At 45.0% G+C, this 14035-nt stretch overlaps 1 long non-coding RNA gene across 1 annotated transcript in view; it reads right to left on the bottom strand.

The window, feature by feature from the left end:
- Nucleotides 1-4186: 4186 nt before the first annotated feature.
- The window catches only part of LOC119968609, a 43604-nt gene continuing 33755 nt past the window's right edge, over nt 4187-14035 (bottom strand). Inside the window, exon 3 of the long non-coding RNA XR_005461152.1 lies at nt 4187-4602. This is a non-coding gene — a long non-coding RNA (uncharacterized LOC119968609). The remainder of the gene's footprint in view (nt 4603-14035) is intronic.

Here is a 14035-nt window from a genome sequence, read left to right as displayed (position 1 = left end):
TCGGTGTCTCGAGCCCTCCACTCCCTCCAGCAAACCCACCTCTCTGAGATTCAGGCGCCTCGATCTGTTCTCCAGATCCCCAACTTTAACACTCAGGCCCTAATTCCTCTCTTTCACAAGCAGCATTTCAGCCTCTGAGCCAAGCTGACCACCATGCCTCGACAAGGCCTCCTCCATGACTTTCAGCGTCTCGCCTTGCTTCTTCACAGCTTTAGCCATCTTGCCCACTTGAGGGCAACACTCCTCAATGGTGGCTTTAATCTCCTTTCCTTTCCTCGCAAATTGTCCATCCATCTGTCTTCCAAACTTCTCCAACTCCTGCACCATTGCCCCCACCAGCATTTCCAACATGGTGGGCACTGCCCCCTCTGCCATCTTTCCTCCCCCGGATTCCTTTGTCGGGCTACCAGCTGGTGGTTTCTTTCCCGTGGCCTTTTTCGCCAAAAGGCTTTTGACATTCTTTGGTCGACTATCCATTATCCACACCAACCTGCTGGGTTGGAACACAATCTCCTGAAAAAGCGGGCATAAGGGATCAATATGCAAGGATCCTGACAGGGCCACCTTTTGTGTGACTTGCTCTCAGGTGTCGTCACTGGAAGTCTGGTATCAGCTTTTGTAAGTATTGTTGGAGTTGCACTCATCCAGGCAAGTGGAGAGTATGCCATTACACTCCTGACTAGTGTTGTGTATATTGTGGAAAGACTTTGGGAAGTGAGGAGATGAGTTACCCATTGCAGAATTCCCAGCCTCTGACCTGCTCTTGTTGCCACAATATTCACATGGCTGTTCCAGTTTGTTTCTTGTCAATGGTAACATTCAGGATGTTGTTAGTGGGGAATTCAGTAATGGTAATGCCATTGAAAGTCAAAGGGAGATGATTAGATTCTCTCTTCATAGAATCCCTACAGTGCAGAAGGAGGCCATTCGCCCATTAAGTCTAGACCAACTCTCTGAAAGGGCACTCCACCCAAGCTTACTCCCCCGCCCGATCCTAATAACCCCCTAACCTAACCTACACATCTTTATTCTTTTTGGACACTAATAGGCAATTTTGCATGGCCAATCCACCTAACCTGCACATCCTTGGACTGTAGTAGGAAACTGGAGCAGCAGGAGGAAACCCACGCAGACACGGGGAGAATGTACAAACTCCACAGAGAGTGACCCAATGCCGGAATTGAACCTGGGTCCCTGGCACTGCGAGGCAGCAATGCTAAAAATTGTGCCACCGTGCCGCTCTTGTTGGAGATGGTCCTTGCTTGGCACTTGTGTGGCACATATACTTGACACTTATCAGTCCAAGCCTAAATATTGCCAGGTCGTGTTGCATATAAAGGACTCCTTCATAATCTGAGGAGTCATTGGTGACCATCACCACTTCTAGTCTTATGATGGAGGGGAGGTCATTGATGAAATGGCTGAAGATGATTGGGCCGAGAAACATAACATCTTTCCAATTTCCTTTACTTCAGAACTTTAAAACATAAGGCTGTTAGTATCGAACAACTTGCTTTCAATTATTATATGTCTTCTTGTTGGCACACAATGGACTTTGATGCTTCACCCCAGTTACCAAATTAACAGCACCCTTACAACGATGAGCCTTTCTCCTTTTCCATCCCTTCACTCCTCGTTTTCTTTATTCTATTTTTATGGATTAGAAATATTTAATCAAATATTACTGAAAAATCCTTTGCTAAATTCCTTTGACATATTCGCCTCTGTTGTAATTACCAAGCTTTTGAGCATCGCTTTACCTGAAATTTCACATAGTTTAAACATGCCTTTCAAGAGACTGCAAATTCGACATGTCGACACAGCTCTAAAGGGAATAACTGCATGGTAGATTAAAAATATTGATGGATAAAATATCGTCTGTTCTGAGGAGGTAAAATATTTGGAAGCTTACACTTTTAAGAAAGACAGTAAGAAGTCTTACAACACCAGGTTGAAGTCCAACAGGTTTGTTTCAAACACGAGCTTTCGGAGCACGGCTCCTTCTTCAGGTGAAGGAGCCGTGCTCCGAAAGCTCGTGTTTGAAACAAACCTGTTGGACTTTAACCTGGTGTTGTAAGACTTCTTACTGTGCTCACCCCAGTCCAACGCCGGCATCTCCACATCACTTTTAAGAAAAGAAGTCTTAATTGTACAGAATAACATTTACTATGGTTAAGGATCTGGCAAACACAGCTTTGTGTCAACATCGACGACTTGTTTTAAACATAGTACACCGTTACTTTGAGTTTCAGTTGGCAAGTATCTGTATTACTTCACTGGGCTATTGCTGTGTGCCAATGTAAGCATGTTTTGGATGTGAAACAGAGAAAAAGAAAGCACTTGGCTTGAGAAAAATATATCCTATTTCTCTCCTTGCTATTGCCTTCCAGCACTGAGGGGATTGAGCTCACTGCTTTCATATTTGATGAAGAGATTATTCCTTTAAAATTTTCCATTCCGTTCTCAAAACTTGCGTTTCAGATTGTCATGAAGGAGTAGCAAAAGGTATGTGAAGTTTAAAAAAAAAACAATTTTCAATTCCTGTTCTGTTTAAATACTGATGAACCTTGGGCATCTCCCTAATCCTTCTTCGGCCCTGTGCCACATTGAGAATAGCAGAAGCCTGACGATGCTCTTAGAGTAATCAGATCTTGAGGACTTTAAATTATGTCATAAACCATCAATGCAAAGTTTAATCACTTCATAATATCATCTGAATCACAAAATGAGGTTCCAGCCTTGAAATTGTTTCCTGGTAAGCCTCATTATTTGTCATTAAACGGTGTCAATTTTATATAACAGTATTTCTTGTCTTGTCACACCAGCAGTACATGCCATCACTTTCTGATAATACTCATGGAACAAAATTACAAATTACTGCAGGATTTTCATTAAATGCTTGGAAATGATTACTAGTAAATCAACTGTCCAAATAATAAATCAAATAATAAATGGCATAAACAAGCAAAATAGGGAATGGTAATCCTTTACTCCAAATTCTAAAACTGGCAATAAATTACTTTCGGACAGACATAAATGTGTATATTTAATGGAAAATGACACAAATTAAGAATGGAGTGGGCAGTTAAGATTAACTCTGTTTTAGAGGAGACGTTGTTGCTTTATATTTGCATATATAAGGAAAGAATGATGACTCAGCAACGCATTAGAAAAAATAATGCCAATTAAATCAATAAACCTGAGGTAGAAAACAGATCTGAGTGAGAATAAAGATTTGAACTCTGCTTTGTATTCTTAAATGTGGCTCTATGTTCAAAAATGCCTAGGATTTGTTGACTTTTTGCTGCCAGTACCTCTCATTGGCCAAGCCTACAAGTATCTGTTGGATTTCAAAGTTGCCAATTGGACTCCTGTTCATCCACTGCTTCTGTTAAGCAGAAGCATTTCCGACCATTATAATGACAATGTCAGTTTGAGGGCACAGTAACAGGAGGACAATCAAATGCAACATGTAACACATGCTTGTTCTGCCTCATAGCTTCATAGGGATTGATGGCCTGCTTTGAGTTCCGCAGACCTGGAAGGACAGGTTTCCAAAACTTCCCACAGTTTTTAACTACATAACGGTAGGATGTATTTATTTTTTCCCCCTGTATGTTTCCCTTGACAAATCGGCTGCTTGTCAGACAGGAAATCCTGCAGCAGAAGGACACAGACAAGTGAGCTGAGAGTAAGTAGGTCCAGTTGGGGGAAGTGGGGGGTGGGGAGCTGCGGCGGGGGGAGAACAGGAGGGTTGGAAGTCAAGGGCTGGAATCTGATTGCAGAGGTGGAGTTGCAATCATGGGGTAGGGCCTGATTCCAGGGAAGCGGTTAGATGGGGGTCAGGGGATAATAATCTGCCCCGGGAAGAGGAGTCAGGTTGGGTGTTTACTGGGCAGTGAAGGCCAATATGTCTCAAGTGTTCTTGGATACTAGAATTACTACCAAGGTGCACAGGATCAAATGTAGATTGCACAGATTAGATTGGTTCAATAAATATCTAATGTATTGTTCCTTATAACACAGTGCAAATTCTTTAATTAAATCAAGTTCCCTAATATATATGTTTACGACTACCTGCTTGGGCTGTCTGACAGCAATGGAATTCCGTGTCAATAGCTACCCAGCATGCTGTCGCTTCCAGCTTGTCTGCCGACATGATATCTTCTTGATGTCTTCTTATTTTTCCTTCTTTGCTTGGAAAGAGGCCTATCTTATATAGAGTCATGGTTGCATTATCACAGCATTGTTTTTGACCATGCTTTTTTTGCCATCTCAGCAGTTTCTTGTTTCCTAGTGTCTATGTGTGAGCAGGGGATTCCCAAGGTCACAGTAACACGATCAATTGTCTGCCATTGATTGGTCAGGCAATGTCCATGTGTTTGGGCACCAATGACCCACCTGCAATCTGCCAAGGCCAATTGATTTACGATCGGTTTTGAACAAAGTTTGCTGAATTCAGTAACCTCCTACAGCAGCTTGATGGAAACACTATTCCTCCAGGTCCATGTGCAGTGCTATAGAAACATTTACTGTAAGGATTCAACCCTTCATATCTTCATTCATCTGTTGGGTTTCCCAAGACCTGGGAAACTTAGCTGACTGTGGATAAAAATGGAATCGCTGTTAAAATATAAGCATGACAATCTCATAGAAGCATTTAAATAACCAACCTACCTACTTCGAGCCTGTTGGTCAGCAGTCCGTCGCCCCACTTCCATTAAAACTGGAACTGGTTGTATTTGAATATGCGAATCTCCAAATTAAGAGCAGGAGTAGGCCATAATTCCCCTTGAGCCTGCTCTTCCATTCAAGACGTTTATGGCTGACCTGATTCTGGCCTAAACTCCACATTGTGCCAACCCCTGATAATCTTTGACTCCCTTGTTAGTCAAAAATCTATCTACCCCTGCCTTAAAAATTCTCATTGACCCTGCCTCCACCGCTCTCTGGAGAAGAGAGTACCAAAGATTCTCGATCCTCTGAGAGAAAAACATTTCTCTTCTCTTATTCGTTCGAAATGGGTGACCCCTTATTTTTAAATGGTGTCCCCTAGTTCTAGCATCCACCCGACCACGTAGCGTCAGGGTCTTGTATGTTTCAATAATCATAATGATCATAATGAATTGCAGAGCAGGCTCAAAGGGCTGAATGGCCTCCCCTTGTTCCTATTTTCCATGTTGCTAACAAGATCACTTCTTATTCCTCTAAATGCCAATGGATACATGCCCAGCCTGTCCAACCTTTCCTCATAAGATTGTTCCTCCTCCCATCCAGGTATCTGTCAAACAGCTTGTAACACATTTATATCCTTTCGTAAATAATGACACCAAACTCTATACAGTACTCCAAATGTGTGCCCTGTACAACTGTAGTAGAACATTTATACTTTTGTATTCCATTTCCTTTGCAATAAACAACAACATTCTATTGTTTCCTAATCATGTGCTGTACCTGCATACTACCTTCTCCTGATTCATGTACCAGGCCACCCAGATTCCTGTGTATCTCAGATTTCTGCAATTTCTTTCTATTTAAATAATTGATTGTTTTTCTATTCTTTTCTGCCGAAATAGAAAGTTTACATTTTCTCACACTTTTTCACACTCAGTCAACCTATCCAAGGATGAAAAGCAGCACGTATGGCTTAGCGTGGCCAATAGAAGCCGGGACGCCCTCCTCCCGGGATCTACCTGGCTCGCAGTGCCTCACGAGATCTAACACGATCTCGCATGTTGCAGCAATGTGAATCCTGCCCATTATGGGGATCACCTTTTGGCAAATCTGCATATTCAAGCAGGACAGTTAGTCCCATTTTAATGTTCAGATTCCCGAGGTACCCGAGACTTTAGGATCTATCCCCTTTGCCTTGGAGACCTCGGGTGAGTGCAGTTCAGTACTGGTCTCCATAAACGGGGAAGACAGAACGGCACTCGTGGGGGTCTCCCAGGGGATTGGAGACCCCCAGCTGCGTGCCCTTTGGGCAAGGTGGTACCCTGGCACTGCTGATGCTACCTGGGAACCAGGCAGCCTAGCAGTGTTAACTGGATGCCAGCATGGCCCTGCCAAGGTGCCCAGGTGGCACTGCCAGCTGGAAGGGGCACTGCCAGGATGCCAGGTTGGCACAGCCAAGCTGGCAATTTTTGCATGGTGGCGATTCACCTGGGGGTGCCTTGTGCGGCTGTTGGAGGAGGCTGAGTGATCCTCCCATAGTGCAATGGGGCTTGGAGGTGGGGGGTTAGGGATTGCTTCGGGAGCTCCAGAGATCGGCATGCCATTTGTAACTGATGTCCCGATCTCTCATTACACTGAAGAGTTCCGGCGAGTGGAGCTCCTTAGTGCACAAAATCCTCCGCCTCCAGCAGATCACCCCTCTGCTGCACGATGTTGTGGAGGATGCAGAAGGCCACCACGGTGCAGCGGCCCTCTTAGCATCATTCTGGAGGGCCTCTTCCAGAGCGGCCTAGGCACCTGAACCACATCTTTAGACGGTCGAATCACCCTCGGTCATGCCGTGGTCACTGCTTGGGCATCATTGTAATGGGTCTCGGTGTCGGTGTGTGGCCTCCGGATAGGGGGGGGGGGGACATCTTGAACAAGTTAGGGATCATCGAATGTGCCAGGATGAAGGTGTTGTGCACACTGCCTGGGTATTGACACTGCCTGTTCATCGAGTGGAACCACTTTCGGTTTGTGTAGAGCGGCCTGTCAGCTGTAGGTGCATCCTGTTGATCACCCCCTGAGCCCGGTGCATCCCGACAATGGCAGCAAACCCTGCTCCTCGGGCACCCTAGTGAGCTCGGTTCTGTTTCCACATGAAAAAAAAGTCTTCAAATAATGAATTATACTCATTTCTTTGGGCTTAACTCCTCAGGCTAAGGTTTACAAAAAAACTGGGAAATATGATCTATACCCATTACTATATGTTTTCATCTGAGTATACAACTATACAGATCTACACAAAATCTGCTGTCCACTCATTTTCAAACAAAGAGAAATATTGTTGACCCAGTAAAATTTCAGAAGTGCTTTTCCATAGAATCCCTACAGTGCAGAAAGAGGCCATTTGGCTCATCAAGTGCACAGTGACCCTCCGAAAGAGCACTCTACCTCGGCCCACTCCCCTTCTCAGTCCCCATAACCCGGCACATTGATTATGACCAATCCAATTAACCTGCACATCTTTGATCTACAGGAGCACCCGGAGGAATCCCATGAAGACACGGGGAGAAGGTGCAAACTCCTCACAGACACTGGTGCTGTGAAGCAACCGTGCTAACCACTGTGCTACCATGCTGCCCCATGGTGGCGGAAAAGGTGCAAATTCCTCACAGACAGTCACTGGCATTGTGAAGCAACAGTGCTAACCACTGTGCTACCGTGCTGCCCCATGGTAGCAGAAAAGGTGCAAACTCCTCGCAGACAGTCACTGGTGCTGTGAAGCAGCAGTATTAACCACTGTACCACTGTGTGGCCCCTTTTACCGTACCTAAAAATAGAACTTGCTAGAATTGCCGGTCAATAGGTTTTAGTTTATGTGGATTGCTAAGTGTCTGAGCGTCAGTTGAGTCTGGAATACAGTCAATTCCAAATAAACTCATAGCCAGTCGAAGCGTAACTCTGATGCAAGCATAGAATTCCAGTGTATCAAACACATCTCCATTCACCCATTATGTACAAAACCTGATCCAAGCATAACACTGATATACAGATTTCAAGCCAAGCACTAAATGTTCTCTAAATATCTGCTTTTGAATGCTAAACACACTAAATATGGTGTATCCACTGCCAGGGATGATTTTAAAATCTAATCATCTTGTGTACGATGGATCTTTATGTTCAGCACTTCCATTTTATTCTCTTCAGAATAAATTGCAAAATGGATGACAATTTTCACATTTTAATAGTTCAGCCAAACTCCAAGGCATAGAATTGATGAAATGAGTTGTAATAGAGAAATTAACAAATTGGATGATTTCATTATTAATCTCTATGTTCAAGGGCCGTCATGGATTTTCTTGAAGCACACTTCTAGGGTCTTCCTGAGATAGATTTGCTTGGTCTTGCTGAGATACAGTCCATGTGCCTTGCTAATGGTACAGTCCATGTGTCTTGCTGATAGTACAGTCTATGGGCAATTCTGAGAGACACCTCCATGGAACCTGCTGAGATACTTTCTCATGGACCTTTGTAATGTCACTCACATGAGCTTGGTGAGGTACACTGCCTCGAGCATTGATGAGATACACTCCCTCGAGCCTCAGTGAGATACACTCCCATGCGCCTTGCTGTGGTACACTCCAGGGACCTTGCTGAGATACACCCCCATGGGCCTTGGTGTGATACACCCCCGTGTGTGACATTATCATCAATGTAAGAATTGCAAGGGTTAATGTAATGTCTAAATCAATCACTAGAGGGAGCTATATGTACAAATATATAAGGCATTGATGGGGAGAGGTTGAGGAGAATGCTAGAGAACAGACTAAAGAAAGGATAGTGTGAGTGAGAGCAGATCATATTTAATAGTGTCAAGATTAGTAGTAGATGAGTGTAGATTATATGTTTAATATCAGCTGTGAATTATATAGGAGTAGGTGTTGAATCCATATAAGTAATGTCAATAAATGTATAGCTTTGTTCATTTTAAAGCTATTTGTGGTCTTTGTGAACACTACACCAACCATCCTCAAATTAGCAACATAAAGAACACCACACTGTGGACCTTGCTATGATACACTCCCATGGGCATGCTGAGATACACTCCCATGGGCCTTGCTGAGATACACTCCCATGGGCCTTGCTGAGATACAGTCCCATGGGCCTTGCTGAGATACACTCCCATGGACCTTGCTGAGATACACTCCCATGGACCTTGCTGAGATACGCTCCCATAGGCATTGCAGAGGTACACTCCGATGGGCCTTGCCTTGCTGAGATACACTCCCATGGGCATTGCTGAGATACAGTCCCATGGGCCTTGCTGAGATACAGTCCCATGGTCCTTGCTGAGATACACTCCCATGGACCTTGCTGAGATACACTCCCATGGACCTTGCTGAGATACTCTCCCATAGGCATTGCAGAGGTACACTCCGATGGGCCTTGCCTTGCTGAGATACACTCCCATGGGCATTGCTGAGATACAGTCCCATGGACCTTGCTGAGATACACACCCATGGGCCTTGCTGAGATACACTCCCATGGGCCTTGCTGAGATACACTCCCATGGGCCTTGCTGAGATACACTCCCATGGACCTTGCTGAGATACACTCCCATGGGCCTTGCTGAGATACACTCGCATGGGCCTTGCTGAGATACACTCCCATGGACCTTGCTGAGATACACTCCCATGGACCTTGCTGAGATACACTCCCATGGACCTTGCTGAGATACGCTCCCATGGGCCTTGCTGAGATACAGTCCCATGGGCCTTGCTGAGATACACTCCCATGGGCCTTGCTGAGATACACTCCCATGGACCTTGCTGAGATACACTCCCATGGACCTTGCTGAGATACACAACATGGGCTTTGCTGCGATACACTCCGATGGGCCTTGCTGAGATACATTCCCATAGGCCTTGCTGAGATACACTCCCATGGACCTTGCTGAGATACAGTCCCATGGACCTTGCTGAGATACACTCCCATGGGCCTTGCTGAGATACACTCCCATGGACCTTGCTGCGATACAGTCCCATGGACCTTGCTGAGATACACTCCCATAGGCCTTGCTGCGATACAGTCCCATGGACCTTGCTGAGATACAGTCCCATGGACCTTGCTGAGATACACTCCCATGGGCCTTGCTGAGATACACTCCCATGGGCCTTGCTGAGATACACTCCCATGGGCTTTGCTGAGATACACTCCCATGGACCTTGCTGAGATACACTCCCATAGGCATTGCAGAGATACACTCCCATGTGCCTTACTGAGATACACTTCCATGGACCTTGCTGAGATACACTTCTCGCTGGCTTTTAAAGCAGGCCAGCAGCACGGTTCGATTCCCGTACCAGCCTCCCTGGACAGGCGCCGGAATGTGGCGACTAGGTGCTTTTCACAGTAACTTCATTGAAGCCTACTCGTGACAATAAGCGATTTTCATTTCATATCCTATGGGCCTTGCTGAGATGCAGTCCCATGGTCTTGGTGAGGCACACTCCCTCGAGCTTCAGCGAGATGCCCCCCTATGGCCTTGCTGAGATACACTCCCATGGGCTTTGCTGAGATACAGTCCCATGGACTTTGCTGAGATACACTCCCATGGACCTTGCTGAGATACAGTCCCATGGAACTTGCTGAGATACACTCCCATGGAACTTGCTGAGATACACTCCCATGGAACTTGCCGGGATACAGTCCCATGGGCCTTGCTGAGATACACTCTCATGGACCTTGCTGAGATACAGTCCCATGGACCTTGCTGAGATACAATCCCATGGCCCTTGCTGAGATACACACCCATGGGCCTTGCTGAGATACACTCCCATGGCCCTTGCTGAGATACACACCCATGGGCCTTGCTGAGATACACTCCCATGGGCCTTGCTGAGATACACTCCCATGGGCCTTGCTGAGATACACTCCCATGGACCTTGCTGAGATACACTCCCATGGGCCTTGCTGAGATACACTCCCATGGGCCTTGCTGAGATACACTCCCATGGACCGTGCTGAGATACACTCCCATGGACCTTGCTGAGATACACTCCCATGGGCCTTGCTGAGATACGCTCCCATGGGCCTTGCTGAGATACAGTCCCATGGGCCTTGCTGAGATACACTCCCATGGGCCTTGCTGAGATACACTCCCATGGACCTTGCTGAGATACACTCCCATGGACCTTGCTGAATACAGTCCCATGGACCTTGCTGAGATACACTCCCATGGACCTTGCTGAGATACACTCCCATGGGCTTTGCTGAGATACACTCCCATGGGCTTTGCTGAGATACACTCCCATGGACCTTGGTGAGAAACACTTCCATGGACCTTGCTGAGATAAGCTCCCATAGGCCTTGCTGAGATACACTCCCATGGACCTTGCTGAGATACACTCCCATAGGCATTGCAGAGATACACTCCCATGGACCTTGCTGGGATACACTCCCATGTGCCTTGCTGAGATACACTTCCATGGACCTTGCTGAGATACACTTCCATGGACCTTGCTGAGATACACTTCCATGGACCTTGCTGAGATAAGCTCCCATAGGCATTGCAGAGGTACACTCCCATGGGCCTTGCCTTGCTGAGATACACTCCCATCAGCATTGCTGAGATACAATCCCATGGACCTTGCTGAGATACACTCCCATGGGCCTTGCTGAGATACGCTCCCATGGACCTTGCTGAGATACACTCCCATGGACCTTGCTGAGATACACTCCGATGGGCCTTGCTGAGATACACTCCCATAGGCATTGCAGAGGTACACTCCCATGGGCCTTGCCTTGCTGAGATACACTCCCATCAGCATTGCTGAGATACAGTCCCATGGACCTTGCTGAGATACACTCCCATGGGCCTTGCTGAGATACGCTCCCATGGACCTTGCTGAGATACACTCCCATGGACCTTGCTGAGATACACTCCCATGGGCCTTGCTGCGATACACTCCCATGGGCTTTGCTGCGATACACTCCCATGGACCTTGCTGCGATACACTCCGATGGGCCTTGCTGAGATACACTCCCATGGGCCTTGCTGAGATACACTCCCATGGACCTTGCTGAGATACACTCCCATGGACCTTGCTGAGATACACTCCCATGGACCTTGCTGAGATACACTCCCATGGACCTTGCTGAGATACACTCCCATGGACCTTGCTGAGATACACTCCCATGGACCTTGCTGAGATACACTCCCATGGACCTTGCTGAGATACACTCCCATGTTGTGTTTGTGTGAAATAATCCAACCCCTTTTATTTTATCTTACCTCGAGTTTGCTATGCAAGTTATTGATACAATGTTGGAACACTCGAAAATTAGGGTTGGGGAAACAAGCCTTCACTTATAAAGGGGGGAATACAAAAAGCAAAACAAAAAATCACCTTTCCATTAACTTGAGGGTAGTGAGAAAATAAATGAGGGGTGTTTAAATTCACCTCACCTCTTTTCCGTAACATTATGCTTCCATTTATAACGAAAACTGCTTGTGTAAACTTCCTGCATTGTAATTAATCCCTCCCACCAATGGTGTCACTGTAATGCATTAGTGTTATATCTGTACCTTCCAGATACTTAGCTCATACTGCACAGAAACTCTGTACTCCAACTAACTTTATGTCTCTTCATTGCAGATTGCATGACATTTTGCTATTTAACTACAAATAATATCAAAATAAGGTCAGAATGACTGACGTGGGTAGTCAATAATATCTGTGTTCCCTTCTGCCTTCTAATCCTGCTGCTCCTGAAGACTTCACTTGACCTTTATTTCTCATGTGCAGCACCATGGACAATTGATTAGTGTCAATACTAAATATAAAGTTGCTAATAACATGGACATTTCCAGTCAATGTATCATATCCTGTTTTCCAGCTGGCTTGTAGTACACTCAAAGACATATTGAACTCATTGCGGTTAGAAATTGCTCTTTGACCCCTTACAGATGGGATGATAAGAGGCAGAATTGGATGATTGATTTTTAAGCTAAAATAAAAAGTAAATTTTCCCTGCAGGAGGAATGATAAAACTAACATTACAAATAAATAAAACATACATAGGCGTTTTGAAGAACAAAGTACATGAAGATTGTCTACCTTTACAACAGAGGATTCTAATGTTGCACTTGGACCATGTTATACAAGTTGAATGCTGTCAGTTTTTCCTACAATTTTCTGCCCAGTGCCAAAACCCTCCAGAGATTTTTGACTCTTTTCTCTTCAGGCTTGCAGTTCATATTAATGCGATAGGAGAGGCCAACCTACAATTCTGATTAGTGTAGGCTTCAATTCTGGACCAGAATATAATGAAGTTCCTGTTAAGTGCATGGAGTTTCTCATTTCCTCTCAATCCCAATACAAAAGTTTTGATGAAACTCTGATTGTCTTAGCAGTAAGCCTTTGTTTGATGGACTTTGCTGCAGATTTACAAAAATCATTGCGTTGGGTCCTAGTTTTTGGCTGCGGCATTCCAAATAAATGGTTGAGAAGCAATTTACCCCCAGGAATCACAAACTGGGATCAGTGAACAGGAGCAGAATATTCCGATTTAAAGCATTTCCTTAAAATACATTTCTGTAGCAAATTGAACTTCCTCGAAAAGGAATTGACTCTTCTACTGAGTAAGTTAAACAAAGCTAGTTAGTGGTGCTACAATTAATATTAATTTTGATCAAAGTGTTTATATTAAGACAGGGTGAAGATGGGGTTAAGATTTATCACCAGCTGCAGCGTATCAGTCGAGGAAGATTTCAGGTATTAAATATGAATCAAGTACTGCCAGTTCACATATATCATCAAATTTTCAAAGTAATGGATTATTTACCCTGTCCCATTAAAGTTAACCCTATCCTCAAGAATCTTTATTGCACCAGATATTTTCATTTCCCACACAGCAGCCTTGTAACCTTTCTCAGTGAGCCTGCCAATTTCTCCTGGATTCTGGGCAATTTTTCCATTGTGGGGCCTTCTGATGGGAAATATCTTTCTATTGCCCAGAGTCTATCATGTGACCTTTATTTTCAGTAGAGGGAAGACATCTGTCTGCATTGGAATCAAAATGTCACAGACATGAATGGACATTGTTCTGACGACTACACCATTCAATCTCACAATCTTGTACAGTTTTAATGCTCTCTCTCTTCAGTTCCTCAATACTTAATTGATTAAATTCGCTGAAATGAGGCATAATGCCCACACAGTTCTACGCTCCGAGTCACTGCCTACTGTTTGTGATCACTGGATCACAGTAACCAGGCCACAACACCAACCCACAACGCAGCCAAAAACAAAGATGCAAAGGACAAGTTGCTGGTGTACCTGAACATTTCCTCATTTCATGTACCTTAACGTTA

Source organism: Scyliorhinus canicula, chromosome 7, assembly GCF_902713615.1.
Source record: "Scyliorhinus canicula chromosome 7, sScyCan1.1, whole genome shotgun sequence".
NCBI lineage: Eukaryota > Metazoa > Chordata > Chondrichthyes > Carcharhiniformes > Scyliorhinidae > Scyliorhinus > Scyliorhinus canicula.
Note: the sequence above shows the minus strand (reverse complement) of the source record. Positions and strands in the feature narration are given on the sequence as shown.